A 27,652-nucleotide genomic window follows, 5' to 3' on the forward strand; every position below is an offset into this window, starting at 1 on the left:
GGAAGCCAGGGAGAGAGTCGTGAAACTGAGGATAAACTCAACAAAACATTTCTTAATAAAAATAGGCCAGATGATGTAGACACAGGAGCATACGTGACAAACATAAAGAAAACCGGAAGATGAATGGACAACATTTACATCCTGATGGTGGAGAGGAAGGAAGGGTGATGGTTATTTAGGGGAAAGAAAAGAGGCAAGACTGTAAAATAAATGAATAAGTCTTTATTGAGCACATTCTGTGCACACAAGCCCGTGGGGGATATAGGATATTAAGCTAGAACTCTCTAAGACAAGACATTTCTAGTCATCTCAGCCAGATAAGATCACCCCACAGGAAGTGGGTACCAAACATTAACTTTCACTGTGTGGAGCTCAGGGGAAGGAAGTGCAAAAATATGGTGGTTTGTTCCCTTACCAGTTCTTAATGTCTTTCTATAGATGCAGGTGTGCAAACACCATAGTGGGAGGAGAGAGAAGACAAGCAATGTTTCTGCACATAGAGTGTGGTCAGCTGGCTCTTCCATGAGCTCCAATGGCTTCAGTGCACCAGGACACCCCCCTCCAAAAAAAAAAAAATACAGTCTGAGTCAATTGATCCAGTAGACAAAAATAAAAATATGCATGTTAAACCTTTAAGGTAATTCTAACACAAGCTTGAACCCTTAACTTGAAGAAATGAAGGTGGGAGAGGGAAAGGAAGCAATGGGAATTCAACTAACATTTCCTTGCAGATTATGAATCTGCAGCTGCTGCAGGCTTCTGGGACTACCTAAGAATCACATATAAACATCTGAGTTTGTTTTTGAGTGTTGCTTCCTTCAGGGAGAAAGCGCATAGATTTCCTTACACTCTTCAAACAATTTCCTCACATCTGCCATTTGCACAATTAATCAGCTTTAAATACATTTCCACTTCTAGTTTGATTTCTGTTTCTGTGATGAAATTCTACCAACAAAAAGCAACTGAGCGGCAGAGGGGGGTTCATTTTAGCTCACAGTCACAGGTTACAGTCTATCACTGTGGGGAAGTCAAAGCAGGAGCTTCAAGCATTCCCATCACATCCATAGTGAAGAGCAGAGAGCAATGGGTACACCCATGTTTGTTTGCTGACTCAGTTTCTCTACTCTTACATAGCTCAGGACTCATTGCCTTGGGCAATGGTACCATCCACATCAATTAACTTGATTAAGACAGAGCCCCATGGATACACTCATAATCCAACCCTGTGACTTCATCCCAGGTGGTTCTAGGTGGTGTTGAGTTGACAATGAAATCCATTGCAAACGTATTCATCCATCTTATCATCCAACTTACCATCTTATCCATCCATCTACCAATTTGAGATCAGTACATTTGCTGATTCAACCCCTCCACCCTCCACTCAGGCTTTGAAGCTCATTTTTTTTAATGAATATCTATGATTTATGCTTTTGTCACAACTTCTCCAAAAGCAACCTCACTCCAACAGTTGGAAATCCCACAGCTCAACAGCTCAACATGTCTGTCTGTACTATAGGAGTCCATCAGCTTCTATCATGTTTCTCTCCCTCCTCCCAGTGAACAGTAACACAGATGAGCCTAGAAACACACCAATGAGTTTCCTCAGTGAATGTGCTACCCACTTGTGTTGTCGCAAAGAGCTCACATCACCATCTATGCTAATCCAGTGAAGGGAAGTCTGTGTTTATGTTAAATATTTGAAAAAGGGAAAGAACTAGAGATGCAGAGTGAGTTTAGGAGGAAAAATCATTGTCTTGAAAGCATGAAGACTTGATTTCAATCCACAGAAGCACCTGTGTAAAACAAGTCTGAGTGCTAGAGAGGCAGAGAGAGGCAGATCCCTGGGGCTTACTAGCCAGTCAGCATAGCCAAACTACAAGATCAATGATAAACAGTAGCCAGAGGAATTACATTTGAGGCTGAACTCTGGCCTCCATATAGGCATGTACACATACATACACACATACATGCACCTCTGCACACATGAACATGCATACACATATGAAAGAGAGAGAGAGAATTGAGAAAGTTCATTCACATTTCTATTTCTTATTCAAAGCTTTATTTAAAAAGTGTTTCGACATTGAAGGCAATCAAAAAAACAAATAGACTAAAGTCACACAGCTAAGACCCTCATGCCCTTGAGAAGCCAACCAGAACATATTACTTCTAACTCCAGTCTTATGAGGCTGACATGTTACTGGTGACATGGAAGAAGGAAATCCTGACACACAAGACGATGCAATTAGCATTTACAAGGAAACAACATAGAGAGGTGTTTTCTACAGAGGTTTTACAATTCTTATCTCACCAAGGGACAATCACCAGGCTCCCAGCCTGGTTGTGGTCAAACAGGGACCTCCATGTTCTGAAGAATGGCTACTAACAATTGTACCCCTCGCCTTCCCTCCATGTGCCAGGCACGCTTCTACCGCCCCGAGTCCTGTCTGGCTTTCCCACAAAACACATTTATTTCCAGCAGTGGAAGAGATTTACTATCTTTCAGACAGAGAGCTGTTTTTTTTGGCTGGGGGCTTTTAGCAGACTAGCAAGAACTAAAATACCTCCTTGTACTTTCTACTGTAATCTTGGATTTTCAATCACTCAGCCTGCGCTGGAAGACTTGAGCTTGGCAGGAGCAGGGACTTCAAACCATGTTTATGGTCGCCAAATAATGAGGCTGTTTGAGCAGCTGACAAGAATAGAGTTTATCGGGGCTGATTTTACTGTGTGCTTGATAGTATGTTCTCATTTCCAGAGAAGACAAAACAAAACAAAAACAACCAAAATATATATAAAAAAAAAAAAAAAACCTGTATCTTGGAAGGGCTGGAAGTGGAGGTCCCGAGAGAAAGTGACTGTTCTCACTCTCTAGAGACAAATGGCTGTTACTGTTGCTCTGTGCCCATCTTCATGATTTCTAAGGAAGCCTGAGGTGGTAGAGGTCTGGGGACAGCATCACTCTGGGTGAAGAGGCAGCAGAATGGGTGACCTGAGAGAAGCTAGCCACAGCTGACAGAGCTGGAGGGGATCCTCTGTTCAGCACACAAATTTTATTACAGAAGTGCAAACAGATATTTTTTCTAATTATATGTATTTGTTCTTTACTTCGCTCATCTATATCTACATTTATATTTTTATCATCTATGTCATATCATTTATCTAACCTGTGTCATCGATATCTATAGCATCTATGTAATCTATCTCTATCTATTAATTGATCTATCTATATCATCTATCTAATCTATATCATTTATCTGTCAATCATCTCTGTGTGTGTGTGTGTGTGTGTGTGTGTGTGTGTGTGTGTGTAGTAGATGGGTGCTACCACCTGCAGGAGTTAGTTTTCTCTAAATCAGGGATTGAACACAAGTCATCAGTCTTAGTGGCAAGCTCCTTTAACCATCTCAACAGTACAACTCATAAAAATTTAACTGGAGGACACCATTGGTTATTGACCCTTTGTATCCACACATTTGTCAATTTATGTTTGCAGTAGAACTGGATAAAATGCCTTCCATTATTCTTTTATAGCAATGCTCTTTTCTATTGTCGCTTGTTTGTTTTGTTTGTCTTTGTTTTGTTTTGTTTGTCTTTGTTGTTGCTTTTGTGAGGGAAAAGGGTAGCTTAAACAGGTGGGACCTGATGCATGTAATGTCAGCCCAAGAAAATATCAACAGATGCAGGGACAAGAAAAAGCGGATTCTGCATAATTACAAGGTATGGGACTTTCCTAGCCATTCATGAAGAGCCACACACTAATGCTTCAGAGGTCATCTCTGTTTCTAAGGATTCATCATTTCATGAACCTTGGAAAAGGTCCCACAAAACAGGGTCATGCAGGGCAAGACTACGTTGGTTAAAATATGTTCAGCTGAATATTATACATGTTCAGCTGAATATTATACATGCAAAATAACAGCGGTCTGAATAGAAACTGTTTTCTCTATATAAATTCATACAGGTTAAAGCCATTAATAGATGATATGGTGCTCTACCAGAGACATCATTCACAGGGTTTCACACACACACACACACACACACACACACACACACACACACACAGACAGACAGACAGACAGACAGAGAGAGAGAGACAGACAGACAGACAGATAGAGAGAGATTCCAGAGGTCATGGGAAGAAGAAAACAGTTCTCCTGTGAAGGACTAATCATGACTGGATTATATACATTATATGGATTGTATTTATTACTCTTACTGTCTTGTCAAAGTAAATTGCTGCATTATGTTTGTCAAACTTTATGTAACTCCAACAAAATTCTTGAGATTACTAGTTGATAAAGAGAAAATATTTCTGTAGGTTTATAATTTGAGAAGCTCCCATGTGTGATTCTGTGCTCCTTTGGCTTTAGAGCTGTGGTAAGGTGACCACATACATGATAGAGCAATTCTGCTCACCTGTTTACCAGGAAGCAAGAGAACTGGAAAGGAGTGAGCTAATATTCTGTACCATTTCAGCTGCTATGATCAAAAATCAATATAAGGGACAAAGGTGTTTATTTCAACTTACAGTTCCAAGGTTTTGTCCATCAAAGCAGGGAAGTCAAGGCAGGAGTTTTCAACAGCTAGTTCCATCAAATTTATGCTCAAGAGTAGAGAGAAATGAGTGTGTGTATAGTAGCTTGCTTGTGCTTTGTTCAGCTTCTCTGCTCAGATAGTTCAAGACCCATGCCTAGGGAATGGTGCTACTGTATTAGGTTGGCTCTGACCACATCAATTACTTTAATTAAGATAATTCCCCAGAGATCTCTCCACGGGCCAACTCAACGTAGACAATCTTTTATTGAGACTCTCTTTCCAGCTTATTCTAGGTTGTGAAAGTTTACAATTAAAAACCACCAACATAATCCTGTCTTCAACAGCCTGATGATTCTCCACTAGGCTAAACTATCAAAAAGTTATGTTTCATAATAGTGGTACCCAGGGGGCTAATCATTTAAGACATGGACCCTCATGGAATACTTATGGTCTCAACTAGAATAAACGCAAGAAACTACAGGATTTTATCTTAGTTGTGTTGGGGTTTTCAGTATTTAGTCCCAGCCCTTCTTTCTATGCTTATTTGTTTTTAGAATGGAAATATGTGTGTATCATGTTTTGTTAGTATGTTTAAGAAGCATGTAACTTCATCCTTGATTTTACAGGTACTCACAGATAATAGTTGCCTTAAATGCCAGAGGACATTTTTACTGGTGTCAGAATTCTTAAGATGTTGCAGTCATGGAGTTGAACTAAATGCAGTTTACATCATCAGAAATAAGGCTTTGGGGGTCAGGGGATATTGTTGTGGTCTAAACTCTAGCAAGATTTTCAGAAAGTCATCAGTTCATGAGGATCATTTTTTCAATCATCAGATCAGTTCATTGATCTATTCAAATCTTGATTTCATTTTTTTGGGAGGTGACAGATACTAAGAGGTAGGGTTGATTGGATAAAGTAGACCATTAACGGCATGACTTTGATGGGTTAACTTTGAGTCCAAATTTCAATCAACCATTTTCTTCCTTTTTCTAAGTTATACTGCTATGAGAAAAAAAAATTCGGTGTTGGGTGTAAAAGTTCATATTTACAGCAGCTGATGGGTTCTCGAATCTTCCACTTGAGGTACCACACACAGCACAAAGCAGAGCCTTCTAGGAAAAAAGCGTGATAAAGACAGTGCTCTCAGAACTCACAGCTTATCATAGAGCACTTTGAAGTCAAATCATGGCCCAAAGAGTTTCCACAGTAAAGAGACTTCACAATGAATGTCTTTGGGATAATAAAGCCATTCCAGTCCTTGTCTTTTACTGCTGTGTATGGAGACCTTGAGATAGCTATAGAGGCTTGGGAACAGAATGCCAGTCAACAGCTGCAGATCAGAGGAGGCAGCAGTCCTTTCATGTCTCAACAGCCCATGTCATGACTTCCTTCTTGGAGAAGGAAGCAGTTGGCACAAAGAAACATCTATGTATCTCAGAAACTATGTCAAATCCTTAACACTTCCCAGCGGCAGACTGGTAGACATGACCCACACTTGAAAAAGTCTTAAATCTTTGTGTCAAGAACTCAGATTCTGCAGTCAGCCAGACCGCTGCTTAGTTCCAGACATGGTATGACATTTACATCCCCATGTGGTGCTTATGCATACCCCATATCTTTCCGTTTATCCTGGTGACACACACATCATGACTTAGTGGACATGATAGGTTCTCTGAAAACAGAGAGAATTTACTTGAGGCGTCTAAGGTGTCAATTGCTTATGTCATCACCCTAGGTGACTATAAACAGTCAGCTATTCATAACATGAGCTATGGCTTCAAAATGTTTTCTAAATCCTTCTTGGTATTTAAAATCTCATCTTTATCTTTGCCACACATGTTCTAGACTTACACTTTGAAAGAATATGTGGTATGCCAAATAGAGAAGAAAGTTTGAGAATGGACATTTATAGGTAATCAGGAGACCGACAAAGCCAATAAATATGGGCCCAGGGGGTCCTGTGGTGACTGATGCACCAACCAAGGACCAGGCATGAAGAGGATCTAGAACTCCTGTTCAGATGTAGCCCATAGGCAGTTCAGTCTTCATGTGGGTTCCCTAGTAAGGGGAGCAAGGGCTGTCTCTGACATGGTTGACTGCTCTTTGATTACTTCCTCCTGGTGGGGTGGCCTTGCTAGGCCACAGAGGGAGAGGATTCAAGCTGTCCTGATAAGACTTGATAGGCTAAGGTCAGATGGTAGAGTAGGGAGGCTACCCGTTTCTATGGACTAGATGAGGGGCTTGGGGTGAAGAGGAAGGGAGGGTAGGACCAAGAGGAGACGAGAGAGGAGACTACAATTGGGATATGAAATGAATAAATTATAAAAAAATATTATAAAAAATAAAAATAACAAGACAATTTAAATTACACCAAACATGATAATTATATTAGCAAAGACATGAATCTGAGGAGTTTTGTAGTTCATGATACAAAAGGTGAGAAAAGTGAAATTAATGCAGTATTAATGTAACACCTTGTGTCAGCATTCAAACGACATTTGTGTTTTGGGAAACCTCTTAGTTTCTATGATTTTTAGACACTGAGTGGGTGAAGGTTCACTGTAATATCCTTCAGGCATTTATATGAAAGGGGTCATTCTCAGACTCAAAACCTTTCCCAACTCCTCTCTCCACTAAATAACTCTAAATGACTCAGACTCCAGGTATATCTACTGAATTAATTATCCTAAAATGCACATTAAATCACAGACATGGGATAACAAACTGCTCATGCTTTGAATAAGAAGAACTTTGTCTGCTCTCATGGTCCAATCTTTAGAAGAGCCAACAGATGAGTGGCCTAGATGAGTCCCAGGAAAGTCCCTAATTATCCTGACAGTTGTGTCTCATACTGACAGTTTTGTCCCAGCTTTGTGCTGAAGCTATTACCATAGTGGAAATTTCGGTTCTTCTCACTGCTTATTTAGCTAATTATTATGAGATGATTTTCTGCATCTATAGATTCAAGAAATGAATTGATACTATTAGAGGAAATTGTTCCATACCTGCCTCTGCATTCCTACCCTGTAGCCCTGTAGCAGATATTAAAACACCGCTTCCTCCCACCTTCAGTCAAAGCACAAGATTTCTACTTGTAAAGTTCTTTGTTATCATTTCAATTGGAAGTAATAATAGGTTGGTGTTGATGTTGAGTGCCTTTCTTAATGGCATGAAGCACTTCTCTTTGAAACGAAGTCAATTACTCTCCTAAGTAGTATTATCATATATATGTGTATATATATACATGCATATATATATATATATGTCTGTTAAAAAGATATCCTAATGTCGGGGCAGGTGTAGAGATGATAGATGATGCATAAAATAAATATGCTCTCTGAAAAATTTGAAATTACATTATTTACGATAAAATCCATTATTTCCACATTCCTAAACCATGGCCAATTTTCTGTTCCAATCAGGTTCAATTCATTTCTTTACACATCACACTTCAGAAATTGTTACCATAAAATGTAAGTGTAGGAATAAATACTCTTATCTCAGTCCAATTGTAGCTATGTTTTTTGCCACTTGTAGGTAAGTGGGGATTATCTGCTTTATATTTAATAGCCTTGATTTCAGGGAGGATCTTGTGTAGTTACACTATCTCTGTCTTCACTGTGATTCTGTGATGAATATTTACACTCACTCTCTTCAGTCCAAGAGAATCCAGTATAGATATCATTTCACTCTTTAACCTTGGTCTTTATCTTCATGAGTAATTCTTTTCCAAGTTCATGGCCATTATTCCCTATAAAGTTTGGTCTGGGATGTACAAGAAAGCAAGCTGAGGGAGAGGGAGAAGGAGAGAGAATCATTCCGCTATGGCTTCTGTTTCAATTCTTACTTGAGTCCCTTCTCCAGCTTCAATAAATGTTGGACTGTGGCCTTGAGTTATAAAATGAATTAAATCCTTTCCTCTTAATAAGTTGCTTTTTGTCAGAGTGGTTTATAATAGCAACAGAAAAGCAAACTAGAACAAAATGTATCTCTGCTCATTTTTGGCCCTTATGTTTTCATACAGTGTGTTGAAGATTTCACTTTAATAAATATTTTCTACTTCCCTGTGTCTATTGTTGATGAGTCTTCTTAAAGATAGTATCTTTATTTATTCTTTGACAATTTCATATTTGTATAATATTTTGATCATATCCAACTACTGTTACCTTCTTCTCATTCCTCCTACCCTGTCCCATCCCAACACTATTTTATTTGTTGTTATAACCTCCTGAATCCAATTAGTGATGCCCATTCACACATCAATATTGGACCATCCGCCAGAGGTATTAGTATGACATTTACTTATGATCATAGGAATGTATATAACTCGGTATAGTAAATGAGGCTTGCTACAGAAAAATAGCCTTCTCTGGAACATAATAATGGCCTATGGGTAGTTGCTAAATGTATTAATGTTTAACACATACTGATTATTTAATACCTGCTAAATATGGGTGAGTGACTAAGTGATTGAATGATGAAATGTCTCATGATTAAATATTGTCCAGAAAGAAATGATGAATGGAAAACAAGGAGAGATGAAGTTGATAGTGCCCAAATTTCTCAATTAGCAGCAGCCCATCATGTCATTTTGTCAAAAGCCCAGCCTATACTGGCTTCATGGTAGCACTATTTCATCATATATTTGAAGTCACAAATATCTCCTTAGTTTCAGAGACAGGCCAAGTCAGGGCATGAAACTTTCATAAGAGCTCCTCTTGCAACGACAAGACATTTTTAACTCTCAGTCAGGAAATCATGTCTTGCTGTCACACTTTGCCCTAAAGAGATTACCTGTTGAGGCCTGGGAGTATTCATATTCTAGGCCTAGGAAGACAAAACCACAAGACAAAAGGGCTGATGTTGTTTGAAAACCTGGTGGGATTTAGAACCACTATGGAAATAAGCCTTTAAGCATGTCTGCACAAGAGTTTCTATATTAGGTTAATGAGTTGAGAAGATCAGCCATAAATTGCTCCACGGCATTGCTCCATGGGCTGGGATCCTGGACTGAATACAAAAGAGAAGGGAGCTGAGCTGCAGCCTTTATCCTGCTCTGCTGCCTGACTGGAGATACAATACAACCAGGCCCCTCATGCTTCTGAGGCCTCCTCCCCTACCGCAGTGGGTGGCATCTTTGAATTGTGAGCTAGCATAAGCCTTTCCTTTACAAAGTTGCTTTTGTTGGCTCTTTTGTGATAGCGTTAAGACCAGGAAGAGGAATGGAAGGTACATCCCTTTGGAGACCTACTATTTGGATGGGAACTAGAAAAGTTCATCTTGAATGAGGTAACCCAGAAACAGAAAGACACACATGGTATATACTCACTCATAAGTGGTTATTACACATATAAGATAAACATGATAAAATCTATTCTCCTAAAGAAGCTAAACAACAAAGAAGACCCTAGGGAAGATGCTCAATTCTTCTCATTCGGAAGGGCAAAAGTGATAGACATTGAAAGTAAGAAAAAACAGGGAATAAGACAGGAGCCTACCACAGATGGCCTCTGAAAGATTTTATTGATTGAGGTATCAAAGCACAGGCTGAGACACATAGCCAAACTTTGGGCAGAATGCATGAAATTTTATGAAAGAAGAGGGAGGTAGAAAGACCTGGAGAGGACAGGAGCTCAAAAAGTAGACCAACAGAGCCAAAACAAAACAAACAACAGCAACAATAACAAAAACTGAGCCCTTGGGTCCCTGAAGAGACTGATACCCCAACCAAGGACAATACATAAAGAGGACCTAAAACCCCAGCTAGGATGAAGCCCACAGAATCAGTCTTCAAGTGCAGTCCCTAGTAAGAGGAGCAGGAGCTTTCTCTGGCATGAACTCAGTGGCAGGCTCTCTGATCACCTCCTCCTGGGGGGTGCAGCCTTGCCAGGCCACAGAGGAAGACAATGCAACCAGCCCTGATGAGACCTGATAGGGTAGGGGCAAATAGAAGGAGAGGAGGCTCTCTCCTATCAGTGGACTAAGGGAGGGTCATGGGAGAAGGAGAGGGAAGGAAGGTGGGGTTGGGAGGAGACAAGGGAGGTGACCACAGACAGGATACAAAGTGAATAAATTGTAATAAATGATAATAATAAAAATTTCTTTAAAAAAGGACCAGTAGGGGACTGAAGTGATGTCTCAGCAATTAAAAACTTTGAATGTTCACCCAAAGGATGTGGGGTCAGTTCCCAGCATCCACATGTTAGCTAACAACTGTCTGTAACTCAATTGCAGGGGGTCTGACACCCTCTTCTAGCCTCCAGGAGCATTGCATGCATGGGGTACATAGATTAAATGCAGGCAAAACACCCATACATGGTAAATGAAAAAAAAATTAATAGACAAATAAATAAATCTCTATTAAAAACAAATAGGAGCTGGGAAAATGGATAAACAATTAAAACAAACGCTGCTTAGGGTGGTTTGAATAAAATGGCTCCCATAGGTTCATATATTTGAATGTTTAGTCACCAGGGAGTGGTAATATTTAAAAGGAATAGAAGGCTTAGAAGGCGTGGCCTTGTTGGAGAAAGTGTGTCATTGGGGGTGAGTTTTGAGGTTTCAAAAACAAATGCCACACCCAGATGAGGTGTGCCTATTGATGAGAACATAGCTTTCAGCTACGTTCCAGTACCTGCCTGGACACTGCCAGGTTCCCTGTCATGATAATAATGGACTAAATCTCTGAAACCATAAGCAGGTCCCCAATTAAATGATTTCTTTTATAAGTGTTGCCTTGGTCATAGCGTCTCTTCACAACAGTAGAAAACTAAGATGATGTTCTCTCAGTGACCTAGTTTGCTTCCCCAGCACCCATGCTGAACAGCTCACAGTTGCCTTTAACTCCAGCTCTACGGGACCAGAGGTCCTCTTCTGACCTATGCAGGCACCTTACTCTCATGTTCACACATAAACAAAACCTAAGTTAGTGTTTAGAAAATAAAATATGTAACTAACACATCTCTCAAGCTCTGCTCTCCACCATGACTTTCCCTTCTTAAATTCCTGGTAGTAGGAATTGTTCTGTTTACACGTAAGTAAAGTGCTCTGACTCACAGGGCATCTAGCCCTCTTCTGATGCAGAAATAATCATATGAGAACATACCAACACATCATCCAGAGGTGGAAAATAATGGTCTGGAGACACTCACCGAGTATTAGCTGTTTAAAGGAATAGAGAGATAATCAATAATTTATGCCCTTGTCCCTTATTATTTGTTTTTAATTTGGAACTGGAAATTTTTCCTGAGAATTCTCATTTGCTATTATATCTCTAGTTGAATGGCAGTTTTCATTCTCTCTTTAAGAACTTCAGTTTTGTAAAAAGCGTGTGTGTGTGTGTGTGTGTGTGTGTGCAGATGCATGTATTTGTGTGTGTACATATATGTGTATATGTATGCATTATATATGCTATTAAGCATCACATATTTATGGGTATATACATATATATACATAATATATGTGCATATATGTAATCTACCTTTTCAAAAAGAAAAATGAGAAGGTTCAAGAGAAAACCAGTAAACACTTTGGTCAACAAAAATATTTCTGCTATCTTTCAATTTATTTTTTTCTTCCATAAGTGAACTGTGTGGCTCAATTTTGTGTGTATTGTCATTTTTGACCCATTTTATTTTTAAATCCCTTTTGCTGCACTTTTGGCTCTTCTAGAATGCCACCATGTTATCATCAAATATTCGTGGATGGCAAAGACCTGCCTAGGATGTAAGGTGGAAATAAGCCTGCAGAAGTGTGGACATAAAAGACTGGAGGAGGCAGAAAGTGTGCAGAATAAAGCAAAAGGGCTGAGAATAAAAGCCTCTTGACTGGGGATAAAAGAATCCGGAATATGGCAAACCTGGGAGGCACAACAGTCAGCCCTTCCTGGAAGCAAGGACAGGGTCTCACCGGGGTGGAACTCTTCTTCCTTGCTACTTTCCTCTGTTTACGGAGCTTCTCTTCCCTTGTCATGTGTGGCCTAAGGGCATCTCTGAAAACTGATTCCCCCAGAGGGAGGACGTTATGGGTGCTGAACGATTCATCTCCGAATGAATAAATAAATAAGTAATAAAAATAAATAAAACAGAATAGGAAATAAATACGCCACGCACATTTGTATGCGTGTGCTATATCAACAGATATTGTGGACAGAACATGTAGCCCAAAGTTTATTTGCCTTTCACAGTTTTTAAACTTGATTTATTAAAGACAAAACCTAAATATTTCCTAAATTAATGTATTTTCTTAATTTTAAAGGAAAGAGCCTAATATTCTTGTATCAGTCTTTTAAATTGGAGGTTATCCAAAAGTGGAAAAAATGGATATTTATGTAGAAACTTCAAAACCAATAAAAGGAATTTAAATTATTCAGTTTTCATAAATGAATAGACATTGCCAAGCCAGTCTTAAATCTAGCTGCAGGAAATAAGATGTGTCTACTATATAACCATATATTTCTTATTTGTAAGCCAGAAAAAGTTAGAGTTAAAATATTTTAAAAGCAAATTAAGATATCACATCTAGTTATCCCTCCCTGCTTGACAGAGAACTGGTCACAAGGGAGACATGTCAAGATATAATTCTATCCTTGGGGCTGGAGACATGGCTCAGTAGTTAGGAGACCATGATGCTCTTGCTGAGAACCAGGGTTTGGCTCCCAGAACCCACTGCCAGCAGTCCACAGCTTCCTGTCCATCAGTTTTAGGGTATCTGACACCCTATATCTGTTCATCTTTGGGAACCTCAAAAACCCTCACATGTGTGCTACATGTATGTGCACATGCATACACATAAAAATAATAAATCATTAAATTGCCATCCTTTCCTATCCGGTTATACAGGCATGCATTTCACAACTTTTTGTTAATGTATATTCATTACACAGTGTGACAAGTTGACAAACATGTACCTTTGCTTCAGCCTCGTCTCACATACACGTATGTACACACATGTATGTACATGCAGGGGAGACAGGTTGATGTTGAGTATATTCCTCCATCACTCTCAACTTTACTTTTTGAGATAAGGACTCTCACTGAAGCTGTAGCTAACTGATTTGGCTTGATTAGCTGGCCAGTAGGTCTCGGGGAGTCTTCTAGTTATTTCCCCAGGACTGGGATTACAGGTGTGCCACCATTCCTGGATTTTCACATGGATCCTAGGATCCCAAACTCTGGCCTCTATTTGTTTTCATAGCAGGAACTTCATGAAGACATTTTCCAGACCACTGTTGTGGTCTACATGTGTTAAGACATTTTTGTAATTTCTTTCACGTGTTTCAATAGAACTCCCACTGAAACTGCCTGACATTAGCTTATTACAAATGGATTACTATAACCTCAGCATCAGTCATAGGACATACACATATACTTTAACATGAACAGGAAATTTATCATGTTTATCACACAGTGACATGCTTATGTATAGGTATGTGACATATATGTAACATATATGGGGGCGAATTTTTAAGAATTCAAGAATGTTCCGTACCTCAAATATGCTACTGTGATATCGTCAGTGTTAAGGCGCTTCTTAAAAAAAAAGTTCAAGGTCATTTATATACTGTGTCTTAAGTGCAGAGGAAGTTCCCTATGGACAATGAAGCTCTACACCAAAAAGGAGGTAACATTCTATCATCAAGGATGGGAGGGTGACGCTGAGAGAAATCCGCTCAAACCATCTGTGCAAATGAAGCCTTCTTCACCTCTCCATTCGATTTCGCCACCCCATTCACTCTCATTCACGCTTTAGTCTGTCTTTGACTATGGGAGAACCTTAGGGTTTCCATTTCCTTATGATAAGTAAAACCCACGTTAATAAATTATGATAACATTTGTATGTGTTTTTTCTTGTTGGATCATCAGATTAATGTAACTCAGGTTCATCACAAAATAAGGAGAAATGTTTTCTTCAGTGCTGGTGATGTAAGATATCCACACTCCTCTAAATGGCCCTTTCCCGTGCTCCTGTGTGCAACCCGGTTGAAGCCCTTGAGGTTTCAAAAAGGAAGAAAGAAAAAAAAAAGGAGTAACAACAAACATGAAAGATAAAGGTAGGAAAGTAGAGCTGTAACTGCTTGGGAGAAGGAGGCATGGACAGGAATGGAGTGATGTGGATTGTCCCAGAGGTCCTAGTTCAGGTAGTGAGTGCAGTGTGTAGACCAGCCGGGTCAGGTGATTACCCAGATCCCCACATGTCCACGCTTACAGTATACCCCCTTACAACACCAGACGGTATAGCTTGGGCCACGTCGGCAGCCTGGCAGCCTGGCCAAGTGTAGTTCTCAATCCTAGACAGAGGTCTCTGTGCAGCAAGTGGAGACAATTACAGAAATCCACACTGGTAAAATGCAGAAAATAACGGAGTGTGTGGCACCCGACTTCAACTGGCTCATCCACAACATGACCCCTACACCTACAGGTTGGGGTACATCATGATAAAGGACAGAAAAAGCAAAAGTGCAGGAAGGCCAGAAAGTCTTTTTTTAGACAGGACAGGAAACTGCACCTATGAAATCTCACCAATGTTTGCCTGAAGAATACCAGGACAGTGATAACAGTAGATGAAATTCCGGTGTGGATGGAGGAAATCTCATGAGGCCCTGCCGATTCGCTGTCTCCTGAGAACAGAAGAATCGGTCTTCCCCAGGGATGAGCCTTCTATTTGGTTATTTTCTCCCAAGTGGTCAGCTCTAAAAACATGAGCATGACCAATGCCAAACAGACTCAGTAGATTGTGTGTGTGCGTGTGTGTGTACATGCATGTACAATAGCAATGAAAGAATTTGAGGGCATGAATTGAAATGGGAATCAGGGGTGGAGGCCTGGCAGGAGTTGGAGAGGTAAAAATAATGTAAATGTAGTAATCATGTATGAAATTCTCAAAGCATTTGAATAAAAAGGGAGTTAACGTGGGTGAATACAATCAAAACACATTATGTCCACATATGAAAATGCCAATGAAACACTTTACTGTGTATAATTAAAGTATGTTGAGGTGAAACAAAAAAAATCATTTATGAAGAAAGTGGTAAAAATTGTGTTCCCTTTCACTGTCTCTCTCTTTATTCCCCTCTCTGTCCTCTTTCTTCTACAGATATGTTCTCCTCATAGAACCCTTGCATCCTGTGATGCAGACTCAGTCCTAAGATTAAGAATTTTCACAAAAGCATGGGTGTCTGGGTGATGTGAAATAGGCTGCAGCGATCCTGCTTTAGCTACCAATATCTTTAGGAAGAGGTAGCTACACCTGCTCACAAGTCAGAAGCCAAATAAGACACTGTTCTTGTGTTATTCTCTTGTTGTGACAAAACACTCCAATCAAAAGCAAGTTGGAGAGGAAAGGGTTTATCTGAGTTTCACTTCTAGGCTATCGGCCATCTTTGAGAGAAATGAGAAGAGGAACTCAAGGCAGGAATTGAAGCAGAAACTTCAAATGGTGGAACTGGCTGTCTTTGGTTCACCCAAAGGCCTAGCTAGCTAAGCACAACATGGTCCTTTCTATTCCAGGACCATGAGGCAAGGATAGTGTCATCCCCAGTAGGTGGGGCTCTCCTACTTCAATAATCAAGACAATGTCCTCAAGTCAATCTGATTGAGAGATCTCCTCAGTTAAGGCTCTGATAGATGACTATAGGCTGTGTCGAGTTCAGAGATGAAGGCCAGAAAGACAAACATGACATACTATCACATGTTAATACACATATTTTATGATTTAAAACGTGTTTTATGCTCTCACCTCCTGACAGACCACCTCAGCTAGCAAGCTGTGCTCTTTGGAAAAATATGAACCTTTGAAACAATGAACAAAGCTTCCTTCAAAGGAACTCAAAATGCAAAAGCAGGGAAGTGACAGGAGAGCTCTGTGCCTGTATCTGAGTTCCTTCTGTCCTTAGGGAGCATGAGTCATTGGTGAGTGGCAGAAGACAATAAAATGAGAGACAGCTCTCACAATGCATTCCCAACAATGGCAAAATAATTCAGCAAATGCAAGAAGCCCTTTGTTACCGGAATCAGTTAGAAATAGAATTAAAACTACGTTAATAGACTTCTCACCCCTTCCGACATATAATATTTAACAAAGGCTTAAAGGGTAACAATTAAAAGTGTTACTAAGTTATCAGTCAGCTAACTCTTTAAAGTATTTATAGTGCAAATTTATTCAGTCCGTGTATCTATTCTTCAACAAATTTATTGTGCCTAAAAATATCCAACCCTACTTGGATTAGAGCAAGTGAGACAATTTCTGGATATCTAGAGCATATATCCAAAATAGCAGATCTCAGACAACTGCTGTATGAAATTTTAACTAAATAAAATTTAAAAAACTAAATATATATATATATGTGTGTATATATATATTAAAATTTCTGTACATGATTAATTTGCTATGAAAAAGTATTTTGAAAGTTTTGTATGTATGTGCTTGCCTGAATTTGTCTGAATTTCTGTATGGGCATGAGCCTGCATTACCTACAAAGGCCAGAAGAGGGCACTGAATCCCCTGAAACTGGAGCTATAGATAGCTGTGAGTCACCATGTAGGTGCTGGGAACTGAATCCAGGTTCTCCGAGAGAGCAACAAGAGCTCTTAAGAGCTGAGCCATCTCTCTAGTCCCTGAATATGGAATATTAAAATGTTACCAAAATAGAACACTTTAAATGTCTTTAACTAGGTGATTTTAAACAAAAAACTCTCTGTTTTCTGCAACCCTCCCTTTCTGTGTGCTAAACAGAAGCCAGGTCACTGGGGCATATTTATATTTGTTATTATTTAAATTTGTTTTTAGATTATTTTATTCTCTCTCTCGTTCTCTCTCTCTCTCTCTCTCTGTGTGTGTGTGTGTGTGTGTGTGTGTGTGTGTTGCTTGCTTGCTTGCTTGCTTGTCTGTGAACCACGTAGTTTCCTGGTGTCCATGGAGGTCAGAGGAAGGAGATCTCGGGGACAGAGACTGTGAACCATGGTGTTGGTGCTGGGACCTGACTCCCATATTCTGAGAGATTACCCAAGTACTCTTAACAGCTGAACCATTTCTTCAGCTTCCCTCCTCTGCCGTTTCTAAACATTATTTCAATGACTTTTTTTGTGAAAATGGGCACCTTTTCATTCATTTTCAACTCCTCTCTCTTCAAAACTTTTATTCTTTATATAAAAAGTGCAGTATGCGGCTGTGGTTCTAAGGGCAGCCACATTTGAGAGGTGCATCAGATGCTGTTCCTTCTTTTTGTGGTAAGACTGCATGGTTTCAAAGGTATTTTTAATCTCTAACATCCTGCAATCAAACACAGATCCAATTAGCTAATTGGGAGCGTTAAGAACATTTTTTAAGTAATTGAAGTCATAGCCACTCGGCTGTTACTGTATCGCATTTTAAATTTATTAACAGTTGGATTTATACTAATAAAAAAAAGAGTCAATTAAGGACAGGCATTGCTTAGGAGACCATGCTGCCTTTCTGACTAGGAATCAATCGAAATGACTTGAGATCTATGTAAGATGGAGTCAACACCATTTAACAAACGGGAGAGGCAGATGGAAAGGGAAAATGGGAGAGAAGACCTGAGCTCTGACGCAGCTCTGATGTGTCTCAGGGAGAGCAATGGACACTGACCACAGCCCACGAGTGGATGAATCTTGTCTTTGTCCCTCATGGGTCCTACCTTTGCCTCACCCGCCATTCCGCAGCTTTGCTGTTCAAGATGTATTTCTTCCTTCAGATAGACTGAGGTCATTTCTATATGCCTTTGTCATCCTGAGATGGTTTCCATCCTAGCTGCTGGGGTAGGGGCACAATACAAAAACTTTAATTTTCAATCAACATGTGTATACACCCATGATATATATTATATGCATTATATATATATATCATATATACTAACATACATGCATATATATTCATGCATACACACACTTGTTTGTGTGCGTATGTATGTGCGTGGTGTATGCACATGCTTACAGCTCTCTCTGCTCTGTGTTTGGCACCACTACCCTCTCCTTTGTTTATTATCTAGGTTCCTAGATCTCGTACAGGTTGGGGGTTTTCAATATCATGATACGACTATCCAAGCGTGTAGGTCAACAACAAAAACTCCCCTCTGAACTCTGGCGTGCCCATCTCACTGTTCATTCAAATCTCCCCTGTGTCGACAGATTTCCCAAAACCTTTAGAAACCTCCACCCTGGTCTTCCGATTTCTTTCCCTGTAGAGTTGTCACTCCTATAGTTTCTACTGTGTTGTCATACATTAACCCTATGAGGGACACAGTTGTGGCATCTTCCACTGTTCGTATTTTACAATCAGTTTCTCCGGGCATTGATTATATGCCTTAGATGTACCTACCATCCCAGTCTCAGTCAGCCTCATCCCTTTCACTCTGAAGAGGGCCTCTGGTTTAGGCTGTCAAATCCAATGTCAAATACAGTCATCTCTGTGCACAAAATATTGCCAGAATCTGACTATATCTCATACGAATATTTCTACTGTTTGAGTTTATGTGGCCATTGTCTCCTGATTCCACCACTGACCTCGACGATCTTCACGTCACATCAGAAGTGATTACATTGGTCTCCTGGAGTTCCCACCATAAACTACTACTTACTGGGTAGTTTGAGATAATAGAAGCCTGTTCTCTGCAGAGAGAGAGAGAGAGAGAGAGAGAGAGAGAGAGAGAGAGAGAGAGAGAGAGAGAATATAAAAATCAGTGTGTATGTCAAGCCTTAGTATTATCTCTTCTAGTTTCTAGAGGCACCTGGCAACTTTTGGTGTTCACTGGCTTACTCTTGAAGAATTTCTGTGTTCGCATGTCACTAGTTTCAGTCAGACAGGACTAGGACCCCTTATTCTGTGGCTTCCATTTATTCACTGTCAGCAGGCTAACAATGGTGAGCAGATCTTCTAACTCAAGTTATTAGTAGTAGTGAGAAGGAAATTATTTTACAGAGAGGCTGTGTGCATTATCTAATAAATTCTCTCCCTAAATGCTTGCTGGTCGTCAACGTGAAAGCAAACAAGCACCCTCTCAGCAGTGGAGAGGCCTAGAAGATTCTACCCTTACAAACTGAACAGTGGTTGCCTGTGGTTTCACAACATAATGTAAATTAAGAAGTGAGAAAACACATCATGGACATGAGTAAGCAGCAAAGTCAGAAATAAAGGCGAAGCAAGGGATGATCTACAGAACAATAACTCTCCACTTTTCAAAAATGCCAAGGTTAAAAATGACAAAGATACTTCATCATTCATCAGCAGTGAAGGATTACTGAATAGAACCAAAACCAAGCTCGGTGTTTGATACTGTGTAGTTTCTGAACCAGAAAAAAAAAAAAAATAGTGCAGTGTTAACTCTACTGAGATCATTAATACCAAAACGAATTGTTAATTATGAAATAAGGTCATGTCATAATTCAGCTTCTTGTCTGTATCACTGTAAAACAAATATGCTTCTGTTCATTGAAAATACATGGTGAAGGAGCCAGAGATACGGGCACAGTGCCTGATAAAATGGAATGACACAGTCAGTGGGACAGGATGTAAATTTGAGTCAAAAGTAAATCAGGTTAAATTACTCTCGCTATTCTTGTAATTTTATGTTTGAAACTACACAAAGTAAGGCGAAATGATCACATTTTCAAAACTAATTTTGTCCTTGTTAACATAAAAACTCTCATTTTATTTATTTTGCTTGAATATTATAGAGCACTCCAGTGAAACTTTGCTAGAGGAGACATCCAAAAAGCATTTTGTACTCCTTACACTGGTTTTAAAGGGATTCGCTATTTGCTAAGAAGTTTCTTGAGCACCTGCTCTCAATGCGCTTAGACTGACTTTGGTGACATATTGCCTAATTGAATCCATAGACAGTGATCATTATAGACTGCCTTCCACTAACAGAGTATGTGGAGATCATTCAATAAACAAAGTGTTGATAGGAAAACATAATGTGGTAAAACGCAGTGGTGAGAATGAGCACACAGGAAGCAAATGTCTCATAGAACTGAGCGTGTCCTGAAGAGTACAGGTGTGTGCCTGGTAGACTGACAGCCTTTTGGGCGGGTAGAGCATCCAAACAGGATGCATGTGACAAACAGTAAAGGTAAGCATTGCAGACTGCCACTGTTTAACTGCAACGGGTTTGAAAGCTGGGCATGGCAGAATGCCACTGTCTAACTGCTCTGGGTCTTAAAAGTAAGCATGGAAGAGTGCCACCATCTATCTGTCATGAGTCTGCTTCCAAGCTCGGTCAATGTCCCCCTCTCTGCGGTTTGACCTTATCTTCTCATGTGGTATCTCTCATCGTAGAAGGAGCCAGTTTTATAGCTGTGATGCTCAGTAACCTAGGAAGTCCCTGAGATCACTAAGCCCACATTCTTGCTTATTTATCGCTCTCTGTGAATTAAGCTGGTGCAAGCAACTATCCTAGAGGTGAAATATCTCCTGCTGTAATACTAAATGAGATTTTTAGATCAGAAATTCTAACAGCCAAACTCTGGGCCATGGGTCATGTGTGTGCGTGTGTGGTGTGTGTGTATGGTATGTAAGAAAGTCACTAGGGGACTTTAGTTAAAATGAAACGTACTCCTAGTTTTCTAGCTAAGAAGCTATTTGCAATTGATAAGCCGCTGGGAGAGGAAAAGTCAGTTTTCTTCTTGGCTGTAGTGACACAGGATGGAAGTCACACTCCGGGCAGGCCTGATGCTCAGGAGTGGCTAGCCACCACAACTTGGACTCTAGGTTTTTTCTGTGGGTTCATCTCAGTTTTGGTTTGAGTTAATTTTTTAAGAGAGAGAAAGAACATGAAATTGCATGGGTAAGGAGGTAGGGGATGTGGGAGGAGTTAGGGAGAGGAGAGAGAGAATTCATTAAAATATAGTGTACAAAATTCTCAAAGAATAAAAGCAGAAAAATTACTGATGCAAACATATCTGAAAGAACAATGAAGCAATTAAAGAAGAAAGGAAGGAAGGAAAGAAGGAAGGAAGGAAGGAAGGAAGGAAGGAAGGAAGGAAGGAAGGAAGGAAGGAGCTAAGGAAGGAAATGCATCTTTTATGCCCTCAGGGTCCTGTTTAAAAAAAAATAGGTTATAGCTTGGGAAGCTTCTCATTGCCCATCTTTCCTCTATAGCTTAGATAAGGAGCACACACCTTCAGAACTGAAATACAGCAATTCACGCCCCAAATACATACATAGTTAAATGAATGGTATCTCCCCAGTGAGCATCTCCCCTGACCTGGCTGAGTGAGGGAACACAGCTTGGGGCATCTGGGGTGCCTCATCCCCCTTCTGTGTCCTGTTCTGCTCACTGGGATTGATGTGCTTGCCTTCCAGGTGCACCTGCAGCTGCTGAACAGACTGCTGAGAAATGGGGACTCGGCATTTGGTGGTGGCACAGGTCTTTAACACCAGCACTCAGGAGGTAGAGGCTGGCAGATCTCTGAGTTTGAGGCCAGCCTAACCTACAGAGTGAGTTCCAGGACAGCCAGGGCTACAGATTTTAAGAAAGAGAAAAATCTGTCTTTTAAAAAAATTTTTTTAAAAAAGGAATCAGAAAGAAAGAAAGAAAAAGAACAAATGAAGAAGGAAAGGAAGAAAGAAAGATGGAGAAGTGTGGAAAACAGAGATGGATAAGGGAAAGAAAGAGGTGGGACTTCCTGATGACACCCTCAGGACATCCGCTCTGGCCAGAACTTTTCAAACTTTGAGAGTTAATGCAGCTCTTGATTGGCACAAGACTGCTTAAGACAGATGTATTTAATCTTTCATCAAGAACTTTCTGTGTGATAAAAGCTTCCAAACAGAACTAGCACAGGGAGGACCTTGAATGGATGGCTCAGGACACTCCTACACTTGGCTGGGAGAGAGGAAACGGCAGCCTTATGTGAAGTGTAGGCACTGCTGTGATGGGACGAGACCCAGGATGTGTAGGGAGTGGGGATGCACGTACGGCTCTGTCTTACTCATAGTGTTTGTCCTGTCCCTAATAATTACAGGAGCGTTTGCCCCCAGTGAATACTCTGCATACGTGACTGTACAAGTTAAGTAATAGCCCGGGGAACTTGTCCAACCACAGGTAGCCAAACTGCACAGATCTTATTTCAAGAACAACGAAAAGACCAGTGGCCGGAGGGTTCATAATTACAGACATCAAAGGAAGCATTTGGGAAACTCTTCGGAGAGGTCCAGTGGGTTTGTGACTTCCCTCAATTAGTGAGAAAATGCCCAGTGAGCTTGGGCTAAGTGGCAGAAGTGGAAACAGAACTCCACCACGGATGCCAAGGCAGATATTTTGCTTTGCCTAAGGCTTTACTGACAGCTGCCACAGCACTTTTAACACTCCGAAAAATAGCTTTCTATTTTTCTTTTCTCTTCTTTTTTTTTTTTTTTTTTTTCTGAATTCCACCCCAGAGACCCTCCTCTCTCTTCATTCTTGATCAAAAATACAACCACAGCTCTGGTTTTTGGATCCAGTGACATGCTCTCATCTCTGATTTCTAACAAGGCTGAGAAAAACTGTACTTTCAAAATTGAACCAAATAATCAGAAGAGCTTTGTGCTGCCTCTGTCTGAGGCAGCGGCAGGAAAAAAAAAAAAGTGCCTGGGTTTATTGCTGCCCAGACTGTCTCCCATGTATCTGACTTGGCTGTGTAATGTAAATTACCAGCCCAAAGCATCAATTACTGATTTGGAAATACAATTTTTTTTTTACATTTATAAGAATATGTACAGTTTTTTATTAAAGGCTTATACTTTTACTTCATATTTCCCTTCATTTTAAAACACACAGGTAAAATACCTGTGTATGACAGGCATTGGGTAGAGAACTAGCTCAGCAGTAAAGAGGCCCTCATGACTTTATTTTTTTTCTTTATTAATTACACTTTATTCACTTTGTATCCCCCCTGTGGTTCCCTCCTTCCTCCAGTCCCAATCTCTCTCTTCCTCCCCCTCTGCATTCATGCCCCTCCCCAAGTACACTGATAGGGAGGACTTCTTTTCCTTCCTTCTGATCCTAATCTATTAGGTCTCATTAGGAGTGGCTGCATTGTCTTCTTCTGTGGCCTGGTAATGCTGCTTCCCCATCAGGGGGAGGTAAGTAAAGAGCAGGCCAATCAGTTCATGTCAGAGACAGTCCCTGTTCCTATTACTATGGAACCCACTTGGATACTGAACTGCCATGGGCTACATCTGTGCAGGGGTCTTAAGTTATCTCCATGCATAGTCCTTGGTTGGAGTATCAGTCTTAGAAAAGACCCCTGTGTGCAGATTTTTTGGTTCTGTTGCTCTCCTTGTGGAGTTCCTGTCCTCTCCCGATCTTACTGTTTCCCACTTCTTTCCTAAGATTCCCTGCACTCTGCCCAAAGGTTGCCCATAAGTCTCAGCATCTACATTGATAGTCACGCAAAAATACTCAACAAAATACTTGCAAACCGAATCCAAGAACATATCAAAGACATCATCCACTACGACCAAGTAGGCTTCATCCCAGGCATGCAGGGGTGGTTCAATATATGGAAATCGATCAATGTGATCCATCACATAAACAAACTGAATGAGAAAAACCACATGATCATCTCCTTAGCTGCTGAAAAGGCATTTGACAAAATCCAATATCCATTCATGTTTAAAGTCTTGGAGAGATCAGGGATACAAGGCACATACCTGAACATAGTAAAGGCAATATACAGCAAGCCTATAGCCGAAATACAAATATTTTAAAAATCTACACTTATTGGACATTAATGGAGGACTTAGGTTCAACAGCACAGCATGGGATATCAAGAAGGAGTCATGACCAGAAAATGTGTGGCTGCGGTTCTTAAGTCCTAAAATAAGTGAGTAATATCAGGTGGATCTTATTTCCATGAAGCACTTGACTAAGTTTGGACAGTTGCACAAACAGATGTGTTTCTTTGGCACCAGGTGCAGTGTTTTCTAAGCCTTACATAAAAAATGCAGTGTGTTTCGGGAGATGATGTTTTCCTCGCCCACTTTGAAATGAGATGTTAGGCTGCCGTTCAAAAGGAGAGTCCCAGAGGAAGGATTCAGAATGAATAAACTATTTATTGGTCTGTCTACACAAGCTGGAGCCAATCTAAAGAAGACATCAACGGTGATTGTATTTGAAGTCAGAAAGTAAGCCATAAGCCAAGGGGTTGGTATTTTCATGACTGGGATCCCAACCCTCTACTGTCACTGTGAGAGCAGGAACAATGGCCAGAAATGTAGATTCTAAACAGCTAAGCACCAGAGAGAATGACAGCTTGCATAGAAGAACTCAATGGTAAGTTCTTGAAATCATGCTCAGCTTTGTATCATGATTTTTATAACCTCGTGACACTTGTGGACAAATAGGGCCAATGTAACCTGCCTCGCAGTTGATAAGTAGAAAACAGAGCTGTGAGACAAACTAGATTCAAAGACACAGTTCATCTTTCTAGACTTTACTGTATTTGCCCTGACTCTTGGCACAGCTTTCTGTCTGACAAGAGCCATCATAAGGAGTAGAAGGCTAAACACGCATTGCCGAAACTAAGACGCTATTGTGATCAGAGTGTGGTGGAACATATCTGTACACGCAGCACTTGGGAGGCTGAGGCAGGGGGTTACTGATTTTGAGGCTAGCTTGGGCTGTATAGCCAGAGCTTGTTTTATTTTGTTTTTGATGTTGTGTTTTTAAAAGATTTCCAGGATGACATGACAAAAGTTAGCACCAAAATACAGTTTGTAAAATATTGACTGCTTTATGTAGAAGCTGGGATATGAAAGTTCCTAAAGTAAAAAGGCATGAGACAAAGTAAAATGAAATTTTGTAAATTAAAATTTTATGTCTTAGTGCTGGAGAAGATGTCTCAGTGGTTAAAACACTTGCTCCAAAGTGGGTGAGGGCCTGAGGACTAGAGTTCATATCCACAATACCCAGTAAATTCTGGGTGGGCATACAGGGCCCCTGGAACCCCAGTACTAAATAGGTGAGGACAGCATGTCATCAAGAAAGCTGTCTACACAGATAAGCCAACTCCAGGAATTCAGGTTCGAAGAGAAAATTTGCCTCCAGGATCAGCATGAATGACATTATGTGAACCTTGGGTTCACACACACACACACACACACACACACACACACACACACACCTGCACAGGTGAATATGTACATATACAACACACATGCATGCACACACGTAAGCAGTATGTCTTAAAATTATGTTTCTACAATCTATAAAAAGAAGGCTTGACAATAAGACCTCATTGCTAAGACATCACATACTTGAGTCACAGACCATGGAGAACTCAAGCTGATATTGACCTAAGAGCTTCATTGTGCTGACTGGCTTTAAGATTGCTTGGAGATGCTCTCCATGTTACCAAAGAAGAAAAGTAACCATCACTCTTACTCTAAAAGTTGCAGTAATCACTGTCCATGCCCACGGATGCAACAGCGGCACAAGTCTCATGCGAATAGCTGACCATGTTATGACTGGATCTGACTCCTGTTCCACAAGATGAAATTCATAACTGGTGCCATTATCTGGCTAAGGACCTTGGGCTATACGTGTCATAGGTTGTAGGGGAGAATCTAGCACTTTTATTCTGCTAAATAAATATAGCGTTAAACCAAATTCTAATGGCATCCTTATTATACCCAGAGACTAATGAAACTCTCAACTTTCATCTCTGTGTTTTGAGTAATTATTAAAACAGAGACACACAAGTGGCCAATGTGCCAAAAAAGAAAGAAAGAAAGAAAGAAAGAAAGAAAGAAAGAAAGAAAGAAAGAAAGGAAGGAAGAAAGAAAGAAAAGGAGATTTCAGAATGCTCAGACTTAAATATGGCACCTATGTCAAATTCCTTCCTCCAAAGGTTCAGAGACCTTTGAGGAAGATGGAGCAGAAAGCGTGCAGCAGACTTAGGTGGGACGTGACTGCAAAAAAACTGTCTTCTGGATACGAGGCAGCAGGACATATGAATTTACACAGTTATGATAAAATGCTCAAGACATGTACAAGATTGAACCAGACTGAATCCTAACATGGAGGGGGAAGCCAAGAACAGAATCATATATACCACTGGCTTGTGGTCACATTCCCTAAATTGGGTAGGTTTGAAACAAAACCAAACTGGAGTGATATCAAGGCTCTGAGCTAGTCTCACAGTATCAGCTTGTTGAGAACCAAAAAGGTTCAGAAGGCTATCTCCTCCTTTATCACTTATATGTCTTATTAGTCATGCCAAGAAGGGTGCTGGCCTCACTGCAGTGCCCACTTTCAAAGCAGCAGAACACATTCTAGGCAAAATGATGGGCCCGGCCTGACCCGAGCAGAAGTTCTACCCACAGTATTTACCAACACTCTTTTGTACATCATTGGCAATCTACTCAAAACTCGCATTAAGATATTCCAAGGGAATCCAGTTTTAATTCTGAGTGTGTTATCAACCCCAAATATTATGTATTCAAGAGGTACAGTCATCATTGTTGAATATTGAGGGATAGTATATTGAGGAATTATAAAAGTTTCTGAAGACTTTATTATATATAATATATATTTTACACACACACACAAACACAAACACACATATTATATTCAGTTTCCACAGTTACCTCTTTTATAAAAACAGTACTAAGCACATTCTTTTGAAGCTCTTTGTACCAAAGGTCAATAAGCTTTTGGCAAAGGGCTGTGATAGTGATATTGATTGGCATCTTGAGGGGACTGGGAACTGGCTAAGAGCCACACTTCTGGGAATGTCTGTGAGGGTGTTTAACAGAGAGCTTTAACCAGAGAGGTTGGATGATCCACCCTAGACATGGGGAATGATGTGTTGGGGTTCAGGACTGAATGAAAAGGAGAAAGCAAATGGAAATCCAGAATCCATCTCTCTCTGCTTCCAGACAAGTGTGACCCGCCTCACACTGCTGCCACCATGCCTTCTCCACCCTAAAAGATGGACTGTGCTCTCGAATTGTGAGCCCTAAGTTACCTTCCTCATGTGTTTGCCCCGGCTACTGAGAAATAAGCAATACAGCCTCCACAAGTAGCCTCCGTGGTTTGTGTGGAGGGATTCTTCTCTTCTTAGTGTGAGAGGAGCCATAAGCAATAAATGAACAGATGTGTGTAGAC

Source organism: Meriones unguiculatus, chromosome 4 (genome assembly GCF_030254825.1).
Source record: "Meriones unguiculatus strain TT.TT164.6M chromosome 4, Bangor_MerUng_6.1, whole genome shotgun sequence".
NCBI lineage: Eukaryota > Metazoa > Chordata > Mammalia > Rodentia > Muridae > Meriones > Meriones unguiculatus.